Source organism: Pan troglodytes, chromosome 17, assembly GCF_028858775.2.
Source record: "Pan troglodytes isolate AG18354 chromosome 17, NHGRI_mPanTro3-v2.0_pri, whole genome shotgun sequence".
Lineage (NCBI taxonomy): Eukaryota > Metazoa > Chordata > Mammalia > Primates > Hominidae > Pan > Pan troglodytes.
In genome coordinates, this window is record NC_072415.2 from 3110852 (window position 1) to 3122973 (window position 12122).

The 12122-nt window shown below is 45.8% G+C and overlaps 1 long non-coding RNA gene across 3 annotated transcripts in view; it reads right to left on the bottom strand.

Annotated features, from left to right (window-relative positions):
* Nucleotides 1-12122, bottom strand: part of LOC129137844 (uncharacterized) — a 161898-nt gene that overhangs the window by 110253 nt on the left and 39523 nt on the right. For all 3 annotated transcript variants that reach the window (XR_010152134.1, XR_010152133.1, XR_010152135.1), the window contains exon 3: nucleotides 5324-5446. This is a non-coding gene — a long non-coding RNA (uncharacterized LOC129137844). The remainder of the gene's footprint in view (nucleotides 1-5323; nucleotides 5447-12122) is intronic.

Here is a 12122-nt window from a genome sequence, read left to right on the forward strand (position 1 = left end):
CACTCTTTTAGTTGACCCAGGCAGTTCTGCCTTTTAAATATTCCACCTTCTGCCATGAGTTACACTGTTCAATATTCATTCCTCAGAGCATTCAAAGGTCTATGTGTGCCCTGCCATGATGGAGCATGGCTTCAGCTCCCAAACACAACTCTCAGCCAAAATATTCATGACTGGTCCCTCCCATATACTCATCAATCCCCCATGTATGGTCTTCATGTGTCCCCCCGAGCTCAAGTGTTGGAAACTTAATCCTCTATGTGACAGTGTTGAGAGGTGGGGCCTAATAAGAGTGATTGGGTTATGAGACTCTGCCCCCATGTGTGGATTAATGTCACTATCTCAGGAATAGTTTAGTTATCTGGGGGGTGGGTTAGTTATCTTGGGAGTGCACTTGTATTAAAAGCAAGTTCAGCCCCTTTTTCTCCCTTTCTTTCTGAAAGTCTTGCTCTGCTGCCTTCAGCCATGAGATGACACAGCAAGAAGGCCCTCACCAGATGCAGACCCCCTCATCCTTGGACTTCCTAGCCTCCAGAACTCTAAGAAATAAATTTCTTTTCTTTATAGATTCCCTAGTCTATGGTATTCTGTTATAGCAGCACAAAATGGGTTAAGATGCCCCATTACATGGACAGTGCTGATCCACAGGGTTGAGATCATTGACTTAGGGCTTGGAGTCTTATACAACATCCCTACGGGAGTTGGCCTCCATATTCCCTAACTTCCAGGAATCTCAAATGGTGATCTCAGACCAAAATATAGCCCAGATATTTTGCATTTGGCAATATTGCCCACTTTTATACAACTTTATCATGGCAGCTTTGATGTGTTCACTTCTACGATCCCTTAAAGGATATGAGTTCAAGATCCTGCAAGGTTACAATCCAAGGATAGAAGAGCCTAGACAAGAGTTCCATCACCTGGGTGATCAGTGCAGAGCTATGTCACAAAGTCTCCGTAGGCAAAGCCTAGACAAGAGTTACATCACCTGGGTAATCAGTGCAGAGATATGTCACAAAGCCCCGTAGGCAGAGCCTAGACAAGAGTTACATCACCTGGGTGACAGGCAAACAACAATAACAACTTATTTTCATCCCCACTTCAGTCTTTGAGGTTAGACAGACCTGGATTCAAATCCAAGCTCCACCCCTCACTGTGTGAGCTTGCTCAAGCTGCTAACATCTCTGAGACTTCACTCTTCATTCATGAAATGAGGATAAAGGCCCTTCTCTCAGGGGCTGTGCCAAGGATGAAATGAGTCATGCATTGGTCAGGACAGGTGACGCTGTGTAACAAACAAGCCCCCAAACCTCAGTGGCTTCAACAGCAAAGTTGACTTCTTTTCTTTTTTTTTTTTTAATTTTTTTTTTGCTGGGGGTGGGGTGCGGTGGATGGAGTCTCGCTCTGTCACCCAGGCTGGAGTGGAGTGGTGCAATCTCAGACCACTGTAACCTCCACCTCCTGAGTTCAAGAGATTCTCCTGCCTCAGCCTCCTGAGTAGCTGGGACTACAGACGCCTGCCACCATGCCCGGCTAATTTTTTATATTTTTAGTAGAGATGGGGTTTCACCGTGTTAGTCAGGATGGTCTCGATTACCTGAACTCATGATCTGCCCGTCTCAGCCTCCCAAAGTGCTGGGATTACAGGCGTGAGCCACCACACCCGGCGTTTACTTCTGAATTGATTTCGCATCCATCACGGGTCAACAAGGGGGCTCTGGTGGTCGTAGTCATTCAGAGACTCAAACAGATAGACCCTTATCCCAGAAGATGCTCCCACAGTTCCAGAAACAGAGCAAAGAAAACATAATCAGCCATGAGCCACTTCTTAAATCCCCTGCACGGAAGGGATGCACGTTTTTTCTGTCACAGCTGTTGCCCAAAATGTCTCAGGCGGCCAGGCACAGTGGCTCACATCTGTAATCTCAGCATTTTGGGAGGCAGAGGCGGGCAGATCACCTGAGGTCGGGAGATCAAGACCAGTCTGACCAACATGGAGAAACCCTATCTCTACATATAATACGAAAATTTGCCAGTCATGGTGGAGGGTGCCTGTTAGCCCCAGCTACTCTGGAAGCTGAGGCAGGAGAATCACTTGGATCCGGGAGGTGGAGATTGCAATGAGTCGAGACCAGCCACTGCACCCCAGTCTGAGTAACAGAGTGAGACTTCATCTCAAAAAAAAAAAAAAAAAAAGTCTCAGGCTATGACTGAACTAGGAGGGTAGAAAGAATAGTCATTTTGGTTGCCACAAACAATCGAAACAAAGATGCAGATCATTGATGTAAAATTACAGTTAGTTCCTCCCCACTCCTTTTCAGCTTCTCTTCGTTGCTATGAGCCAGCGTTTCCAGTGTCAGTTTTCAGTCTGTTGCCTCCCAGCTCCTAGTGCACCTTTCAATACGTGCACTGTGATAAACTGGGAAACACTGTTCAATATGCCTTCTGGGAGTGAACATTCTGCAGGCATCTAGGTAGAGGATGGAGAGAATGCAGGGGGCAGGAGCTCTCTGGCTGTGCCTTGATCATGTTCAAGCCCCAACCACAGACCTAGGCGTGGTCCCTCAGCCACCTTGTAGCCTTGGCTTGCAACATCTCGACATGGAAACCAAAATGCAGCAGGGCCCATGTGATCTGAAAGTTCCTGAAAATTTTCCCAGACCCCATCTTGTACCCCTTGTGCAACCTGCACACAGTGATCTGTATTCTAGAGGATCCGCACAGAGCTGCCATTCCTTCTGCCAGACCCTGCGGGACTCACGCATTCTGGAGGCTTCCTGCCCTACAAAGGCGGCCAGGCTCCCGCCATGCATCCCTGCACCAGCGGCTCACGGCTAGCTCCCTCATCTGCATTCCAGCGGCTCATGGCCAGCTCCCTCACCTGCACCAGCGGCTCTCGGCCGGCTCCCTCCCTTGCACACCAGCGGCTCACGGCCGGTTCCTTCCCCTGCATTCCAGCGGTTCACAGCCAGGTCCCTCACCTGCACTCCAGTGGGTGGCCTAGTGCTTGTGCAAAAGCTGCTGACTAGCTCCAGCCTGCCCAAATCCACGAACGTCTCTTATGTGGTGGCTGAACCACATTTTATGACATCTGAACACCTTTCAAATCTGTGCTTCCTTGGGTACCTCCCTCTGCACTAGGGCACCAGGCAGGGTTGCTTTATGTCTTACAGTGACTCTTTTATCATAGTTGCAATCCTTTATACTACACTTCCCCGTTAGACCCACTATGTGGTTTCTATCTCTTGATGGGACCCAGGCTGCTACAGAACCTAACCCATGAACATTGCACTTCATTAGTTCCTCACCATTGGCCCAAGATCATGCTCCACCACCCCTCTCTGCACCCTGACTTTCTTTCCTTAAGTGAAACCCCTAAACGCCCTCTTTGTGCCCAAAGCTTACCTGCTCTTCCTTCCCTATATTCTTGGCCAGACACAAAAATCTGATGCTCTGGCAAATGCAGAAATGGGGAGAAGGCAGGGGAATCATTTCTCCGCCCTTAGGTAAGCACTGAGGGTTATGTAATTCCATTGTGTGAGGAATAAAAAAATGAGGCATAGAGAGCTGCCATGATTTGCCTGGACCAATGAAGCTGTCATGACAGAAGTGGAACAAAGGTTTAGGAGTCCCGAATGTCAGTCCAGCTCCTATGCCTTCAGAACGTGCTGTGGAGGGAGACGCCGGGGGCTCCACTCATGCTGAGCACTCAGGGGTACCCAAGTGCTGAGACTGGGGACGTGACAGGCTGAGTTGACTCAGCCAAGTCCTCCTACACCAAATAAGGATGGAAACCCTCACATAATAGATGTGAAGAGAGGGAACGAAGCCAGGAACTATTAAGAGGCTGATGCCTGGAAGGCCTGGGCAGAATGACAGTGAGATTGGCACAGAACAGAGGCCCTAGATGGGGACAAAGGGAAGGAATTGGCCTCAGTGGCCAGATGGCACCTGTCCACTGCACAGAGGCTGGAGCCTTGAGTTCCATCTAGTCCTTGTCAACCACAATCATTCTGCCCTATGGCTCAACGAGTCCTGGAGAAAATGTATTTTCTGCAGGCTGGGGAGGTGAGAATAAAACAATTCAGCCTTAAGAAGTTGAAAGCCCAGGAAATCATAGCACGTGGAGATGGGATTCATACTTAAACTTCCTGCCCTTGACTTCTGGTTTGGCCATGTGACTTACTTTGGCCAATGGATGTGGTAAAGTGGTAGTCTGCACATTCTGAGCCTGGGTGGTAAGATAAGAGACCTTCACATTTCCCTTTGTTCTTTGCACTCCTGCCATTGCCATGAGAAGAAGGCACCCTGGCAGGCCCCAACCCAAGGAGGATCAGAGACACTTGGAGCAGATCCAGCTCAGCCACCACAGTTCGAACTGAAACCTCCCAAGCAACCCATGCACATGAGTGAGAAATGGTGGCCTATGGTCTTAGGCCTCTGAGGTGTGGGGTTACTTGTTACAGAGCAAGAGTTAACTAATAGAGATTTCTACCTCACATCCCTATGAATCAAAGAACAAAGGAAATAAAACAAAATATGAAAAGCAGATTTCCAATTTTTAGAAGAAAACAGAGGACAGATTTTATGACACTAAACAGAGAAAAACTTTTTTTAATATGACACAAAACACAGACATCATAAAAGAAATTACTGATAAATTCAATCATACTAAATGTAGTAGCTTTGATCTGACAAAAGAGGCGATGAATGAAGTTAAAAGACAAAGACAGTGCATGATACGGTTTGGCTGCATGTCCCCACCCAAGTCTCATCTTGAATTGTCCTCCCATAATTCTCCTGTGTTGTGGGAGGGACCTGGTGGGAGATAATTGGAATCATGGGGGTGGTTCCCCCATACTGTTCTCCTGGTAGTGAATAAATCTCACGAGATCTGACGGTTTTATCAGGGGGTTCCACTTTTGCATCATCCTCATTTTTCTGTGGCCACTGCCATGTAAGAAGTGCCTTTCACCTCCCACCATGATTCTGAGGCCTCTTCAGTCATGTGAAACTGTAAGTCCAATTAAACCTCTTTTTCTTCCCAGTCTGGGGTATGTCTTTATTGGCAGTGTGAAAATGGACTAATACAGTGCACCAATAGGGAAAACATATTTGTAAGATATTTGGCCAAAAAAGCATTGATATACAGATCATTAAAATCAAAATTGGCCAGACGTGGTGGCTCATGCCTGTAATCCCAGCACTTTGGGAAGCTGAGGTGGGTGGATCACCTGAGGTCGGGAGTTCGAGACCAGTCTGACCAACATGGAGAAACCCTGTCTCTACTAAAAATACAAAATTAGCCAGGCGTGGTGGTGCTTACCTGTAATCCCAGCTACTCAGGAGGCTGAGGCAGGAGAATCGCTTGAACCCGGGAGGTAGAAGTTGCGGTGAGCCGTGATCATGCCATTGCACTCCCACCTAGGCAACAAGTGCAAAACTCCGTCTAAAAAAAAAATATAGCATTTACAAGTCAGCAAGGAGTAACCAAAGACCCAATAGACATATGGGCCAGGAGCAATTCACAGAGGGGGAGACCTGAAGGGCTGGGAAACACAAGGCACGCATTCAGCTGCACAGCAAAATCCAGGAACAATATCAGAAAGTGCGATAACAAATATTGATGAAGATGAGTGAAGACGGATGTGCGCACTGCTGGCGAGGGGCATTGTGAGGTCCCCAGCCCCAAGGTCATCTGGCTGTGCTTCCTAGGAAGAAAGGGCTGAAAACAGACCTGTCCCAAGACTCCAAGCCTCACCAGGCTACGTGCAGGTCTTGGACCAGAACATCAGCATCACCTTGGGGTGGGGATTGCAGGGGGTTCACACATCCTCTGCTCACCAGAAATGCAGAATTCTAGATTCATCTGGAAGATATTGTTGAAGAGAAAAGCAACTTTCAGGAGAGTATGTATGGACTGCTATTTGTATAAAACTGCAAAAACAGACCAAAGAACACTATCCATTCTTCATGGACATGCACACTAGGTATTAAACATGGATGGGAAGACACATATTGACTTCAGAATAGTGGGGAGGGAGGCGGTAACTGGACTAGAAAAGGGACATATAACTCGAGGGTCAGCATGAACATTATGGCTGAATCCGTAGTTTTCTTCCCTTAAACTCTGGGGCAAATGCATCCAAAAGCTACCACTTTTGAATTTTAACTGGGAGGTACATGAAAGTTTGATATCATTATCCTCTACATAGTCCTGTGTGTTTGTAATGTTGAGGCATAGTTTTTCAACACTTGACACAGCATGAAAGGAAGCTTGCCTACATGGTAACAATGGTTATCTTTAGGTAGCAGAATTCAAGACTGTTTCTTTTTCTTTTTTTCCTACTTGTATGTTATCTCTATTTCCCTGTGTGAGGATTTATGACTGTTGTGATGAAAAGGCTAGTATTCTAACTCCCTGCATCATAAGCACACACCGTGTCCTGGTTGGAACGATGGGGAGGAGGGAGCGTGTCTGTTCACCTGGCCAGCCCTAGGCAACTCTGCAGAGAAAGATACAGGCACTTCCCCTCTGCAGCCAAAGAGTTAAGAAGGCTTGATGTGAAATAAATCATTCCAGGGGAGCTAAATCCCAGCCTTATCTAATTGTGTATCCTGAGGCTGATTAATTTAAACTCAAAAATAAAATAAACATCATCCTTAAATAGGGATTAAATACTCAGCGGGGTCCTTAGTTGAACAAACTGACATACATTTTATGGTATGGATTCAAGGGGCCTGGGGTGGGGCGAGGGGTATCTGTGGGGATGCTCGCTGAGCTAAGGAGAGAAAATCGCCAGAGCTCCTGGATTCCGGAGTACATTCACCTTTAGCTTCTTCTCTGGATACCCACAGAAAACCAAAGATCCACCCTGTGGCAGGATCTTCACACAGGAGGTGGGCTTGTGTCCCTGAGGGAGAAGGGATTAGTGGAGGGAGTGGGTGAAGAGTTTGAAGGAAGCCCCTGATGTTCTTAGAAAACAGAAGGAAAGAGATTGCCTTGCCTGGGCATTGTTCCCAAATAGGAGACAAGAGCATGAACTAAAAACAGAGACTCTCAGCTCCCTCCATGGTTCCTGAATTCAGAAGGGAACCCAGGGAAGTGGGGCAAGTAAAAAATTGAGTGGGCTATCTGACATGTGCCTGGAGGGACCCACGAACCTGAGTCAGGCATGAGAGTGGGCAGCTGGTGGATTCTTCCAGGCCTGCAGCACAAAGCCAGGCGGATGTCCCAAGAACAAGCCATGTCTGCAGAGGCCTCTACTGCATCCCTGCCTCATGGGCACAATGTCACAGAACAGAATTACATCATTTGGGAGACCATGTGCAGTGTGAGTGTCATAATGGAGCTGGACGCAGAAGGTCCCAGACCCAGGTCCAGCTATGTCCCTGCTATAGTCAATGTTTGTGTGCCCCTAAAATCCGTGTGTTGAAACCTAACCCCTGATAGGTTAGGTTTGAATTAGGAGGCAAAGACTTTAGGAAGTGACTTCATCATGAAAGCAAAGACCCCATGAATGGGATAAGTGGCCTTGTAAAAGGGAGCCAAGGGAGCTTGTTCTCCTTCCACCATGTGAGGACACAGCTAGGAGGTGCCCTCTATAAGGAACAGGCCCTCAACAGACACCCAATCTGCCACTACCTCGACCTTCCACTTGACAGCATCCAGACCTATGAGACATAAATTTCTGCTGCTTATAAGCCCCCTAGGCTAAGGTATTTTGTTACGGCAGCCCAAATGGAATGAGACAGCCTCTGAGCATCTTGAGCAACTCACTTATCTGCTGAACTCTCCACAGATTTAACTGTGATGAAATCCCTTCAACAGATGTATATTGAACACCTACTTTGTATAAGGACACACTGTGTTATTGGATAGAGTATAAAACAAGTCACGGTTCCCCAGAGGTAGGCACTGCCATAGCTGAACAGCAAACCCAAGTTGCTGTGGCCAGTGGGGGAAGGGGTGGGTGTCAGAGAAGAAGAGAACGTGCTAGAGTCCATGTCTGCAGCAATATTGGAACGTCTAATGGATGGTTCTCAAAGTGGTGACTTCTCATCTTCCTACAAAAACTCATAGTTGTCCCTGTGTAAAGTCTTCCCAGAAGTGCAGAGCGGTTGATAATATGCAGATCAGAAAAGAGGAGAGGACAGAGAGAGCACATTCTTGGCATCAGCAGCCACGGACTTCTTGGAGGAAGGAAAGCAATTCTCCTGGATCCGTGGGTAGCAGATAAACATACAGAAATACATTTGTTAGCTATTTGGTTCATGGACTTTGAACATTTGCAGATCGAGAGGCTGAGAATCTTCTCCAACCAGATGATAGGGGGCTTGGAAGTACAGAAAGGGATGAAAGGAGGGGGAAAACAGAGCAATGAGAAGGGAGCTCTCAGCATGACCAACACAGAGACCTGGGTCTCTGCTACCAACAATAAGAGCTAATATATAATGATTGCAGGTCTGCAAACAGCAGGCTTTCCATATCACATGTGGCAAGCTCTGAAGACAACCCTGTGTGACAGGTATTGTCGGAGGCAGAGAGTTGCTAAATAATCACACACAGATGGTGGAATGCCGGAGAGTTTGGTTTTAATTGGTCATCTTCCTGTTTGCTTTTTATTTGTCGCATCTGTAGTTTGTTCTCTTTTTCCTCTTTCTCTGACTTCTTTTGAATTTGTTGAGTATTTTTATTTCATTTAATCTCCTTTGTTGGCCTTTCACATATAACTATTTTTCCTTGGTTTGGTTTTGAGACTTAGTCATTGCTCTATGGTTTATGATATATCATATTGTTTGGATCTGTGTCCCTACCCAACTCTCATGTGGAAAAGTAATCCCCAATGCCAAACGTGGGTTCTGGAGGGAGGTGATTGGATCATGGAGCCAGTTTCTCATGGTTTAACACCATCCCCGCTTGGTACTATATAGCAAGTGAGTTCTCACAAGTTCCAGTTGTTTAATAGTGTGTGGCACCTCCCCCTCTCTCTCTTCCTCCTGCTCCAGTCATATAAAATGTGCCTGCTTCCCCTTGGCCTTCTGTCATGATTGAAAGCTCCCTGAGGCCTCCCCAGTAGCCAAGCAGATGACAGAATCACACTTGTACAGCCTGCAGAACCGTGAGCCAATTAAATCCCTTTTCTTCATAAATTACCCAGTCTCAGACTTCTTTTTTTGAGATGTAGTCTTGCTCTGTCGCCCAGGCTGCAGTGCAGTGGTGCCATCTCGGCTCACTGCAACCTCCACCTCCCTGGTTCAAGTGATTCTGCTGCCTCAGCCTCCCAAGTAGCTTAGCTGGGACTACAGGCATATGCCACCATGCCCAGCTAATTTTTTTGTATTTTTAGTAGAGACAGGGTTTCACCATGTTGGCCAAGACGTTCTTGATCTCTTGACCTCGTGATCCGCCTGCCTCCGCCTCCCAAAGTGCTGGGATTACAGGCGTGAGACACCGCACCCAGCACCAGTCTCAGACATTTCTTTATAGCAGTGCAAGAGCAGACTAATACAGTATATGTATTCAACTTAGCATTGGCTGCCGTCAACATTATACCACTTCACATAGAGGATAAGAACCTTAAAGCAGTACCCATTCATTTCCCTCATTTTGGGTTTTGTGTTATTGTTTTCATGCATTTTGCTTCTATATGTGCTGTAAACTCACATTAATTTGTTATCATTTTTTTGCCTTAAACAGTCAATTATCTTTTAAAAATGCTTTTTAATACTGTATTTTTGCTCACATATTTGACGTCTTTGGTGCTGTACATTCTTTTGTGTAGATCTGGACTTCCATCTGGTTTCACTTTCCCTCTGACTGAAGGATTTCCTTTAATATTCCTTGTAGTGAGGACTGGCTGGTAATGAATTCTTCAAGCTTTTCAATGTCTGAACGTCTTTATTTCACTATCATCTTTGAAAGATATTTTTGCTGGGTGTAGAATTCTAGACTGACAATCATTTTATCCTTAAGTATTTTATAGAAGTTACTGCACTATCCTCTGGTTTGCATTGTTTCTGTTCTTTTCTCTTTTTTTTTTTTTTTTTTTTTTTTGAGACAGAGTCTCACTCTGTCACCCAGGAAGGAGTGCAGTGGCATGATTTCAGCTCACTGAAACCTTTACCTCCTGGGTTCAAGCAATCCTCCCACCTCAGCCTTCCAAGTAGCTGGGACTACAGGTATGCGCCACCACACCCAGCTAATTTTTACATTTTATGTAGAGGTCAGGTTTTGCCATGTTGCCCAGGCTGGTCTTGAACACCTGGGCTCAAGTGATCATCCTGCCTTGGTCTCCCAAAGTGCTGGGATAACAGGTGTGCATCACCAAGCCTGGCCTTGCTTTGTTTCTAACCAGATGTCTGCCTTTTTTTTTTTTTTTTTTTTTGAGACAGAGTCTCGCTCTGTCGCCCAGGCGTCATCTCAGCTCACCGCAACCTCCGCCTCCCAGGTTCAAGTGATTTTTCCCTCCTCAGCCTCCTGATTAGCTGGGGTTACAGATGCGCACCACCACGCCCTGCTAATTTTTGTATTTTCAGTAGAGACAGGGTTTCACCATGTTGGCCAGGCTGGTCTTGAACTCCTGGGCTCAAGTGATCAACCTGCCTCAGTCTCCCGAAGTGCTGGAATTACAGGTGTTAGCCACCACGCTCAGCCCATTTTCATCTTTGTTCCTCTCTGTATAATGCCCTTTTCCCTTTGGTAACTTTTCATATTTTCTCGTTGTCACTGGTTTGGGGCAATTTGATTATGATGTGCTTCAGTGTGTCATCCTCATGTCTGTTGTGCTAGGGGTTCATTGGTTCTTAGATCTCTGGGTTTATGGTTTTTATCAAATTTAAAATTTTTCAGCCACAGTTTTTTCAAATATTTTTTCTTATACTACTCCCCACTTCTTCAGGAACTCCAATTACACATATATTAGTCCTGTTGGTGCTGATTTTCTGTTCAATTTTTTCCATTTTTTTCTCCATGTTCCATTTTTGATAGTTTCTACTGCTACATCTTCCAGTTGACTAATCCTTCTTTGTATAATATCTATTCTATTTTAAATGCCATTTAGTATATTTTTCATCTCAGACATTGTATTTTTCATCTCTACAAGTTCAAGCTGGGTCTTCCATGTCTCTACTTCCATGTTCTAGCTTCCCTTTACCTTCTTGTTGTGGAATGTTATCATTATAATAACTGTTTTAATATCATTGCCTACTAATTCCATCTTATGTGCCATTTCTGTATCTATTGATAAAATTTTCTTCTCATTATTGAGACATTTCCTTTCTTTTCACATGTCTGGTAGTTTTCAGCTGGATGGCAGACAACGTGAAATTTATCTTATTGTGCATTGGATATTGTTGGGTTCCTGTAAATATTATTGAGCTATGTTCTAGGATGCAGTTAAATTATCTGAAAAGATTTTGGTTCTTTCAGGGTTTTCTTTGAGGTCTTGTTAAGTAGGACCTTAGCAGCCTTGGCCTAGATCTAATCTTCCACACTACTGAGGCAAATTCTTTTCTGAGTGTTCCATCCAATGGTCTGGGAAGTATAAGATTTGTCCACTGTTGCTGGTGGGAACACCAAATATGCCTGGTTCTGTGGGAGGTTCGAGCGTTGTTCTTTCTGTTTACTTAAGGTGTTTTTGTTTTCCCCCAGACTTGGGTAGTTTACACACATACATGTTCTGATCAGTATTTAGCTGAAGACTCTGGAGCTTTTTTGTTTTGTGACTTTGTCCTTTTCATACCCTGAATACTCTGCCCTGCAGAGTTTATCTGAGCTTCTTTGGTCTCCCTGGACTCCCAGTTTCATCTCACCTCAGGACCATCAACAGGCTCAGCCTGGTTTCTCCCTCCCTGAGCTGTGGCCTAGAAACGGTTTCCACTCCCTGATTCCCTTCTGGTCACCACACCTGGGCAGTCCAGAGTCACGAGAAACCCTAGGCCATGTGGCAGAATGCCCACTGTCCCCACTTCACCACACTGTACTCTCTCCATCCAGTGCTAGCTGCAGCCAGGCTGTCTAACAGTCCAGAATGCTAGCCAGAGACCAAGCTTTCTGCAGTGCTTTGGCTGGGGAACACAGATAAGAATGGCTAAGCAGTGCTCCAGAAGCCAGCAGATGCCAT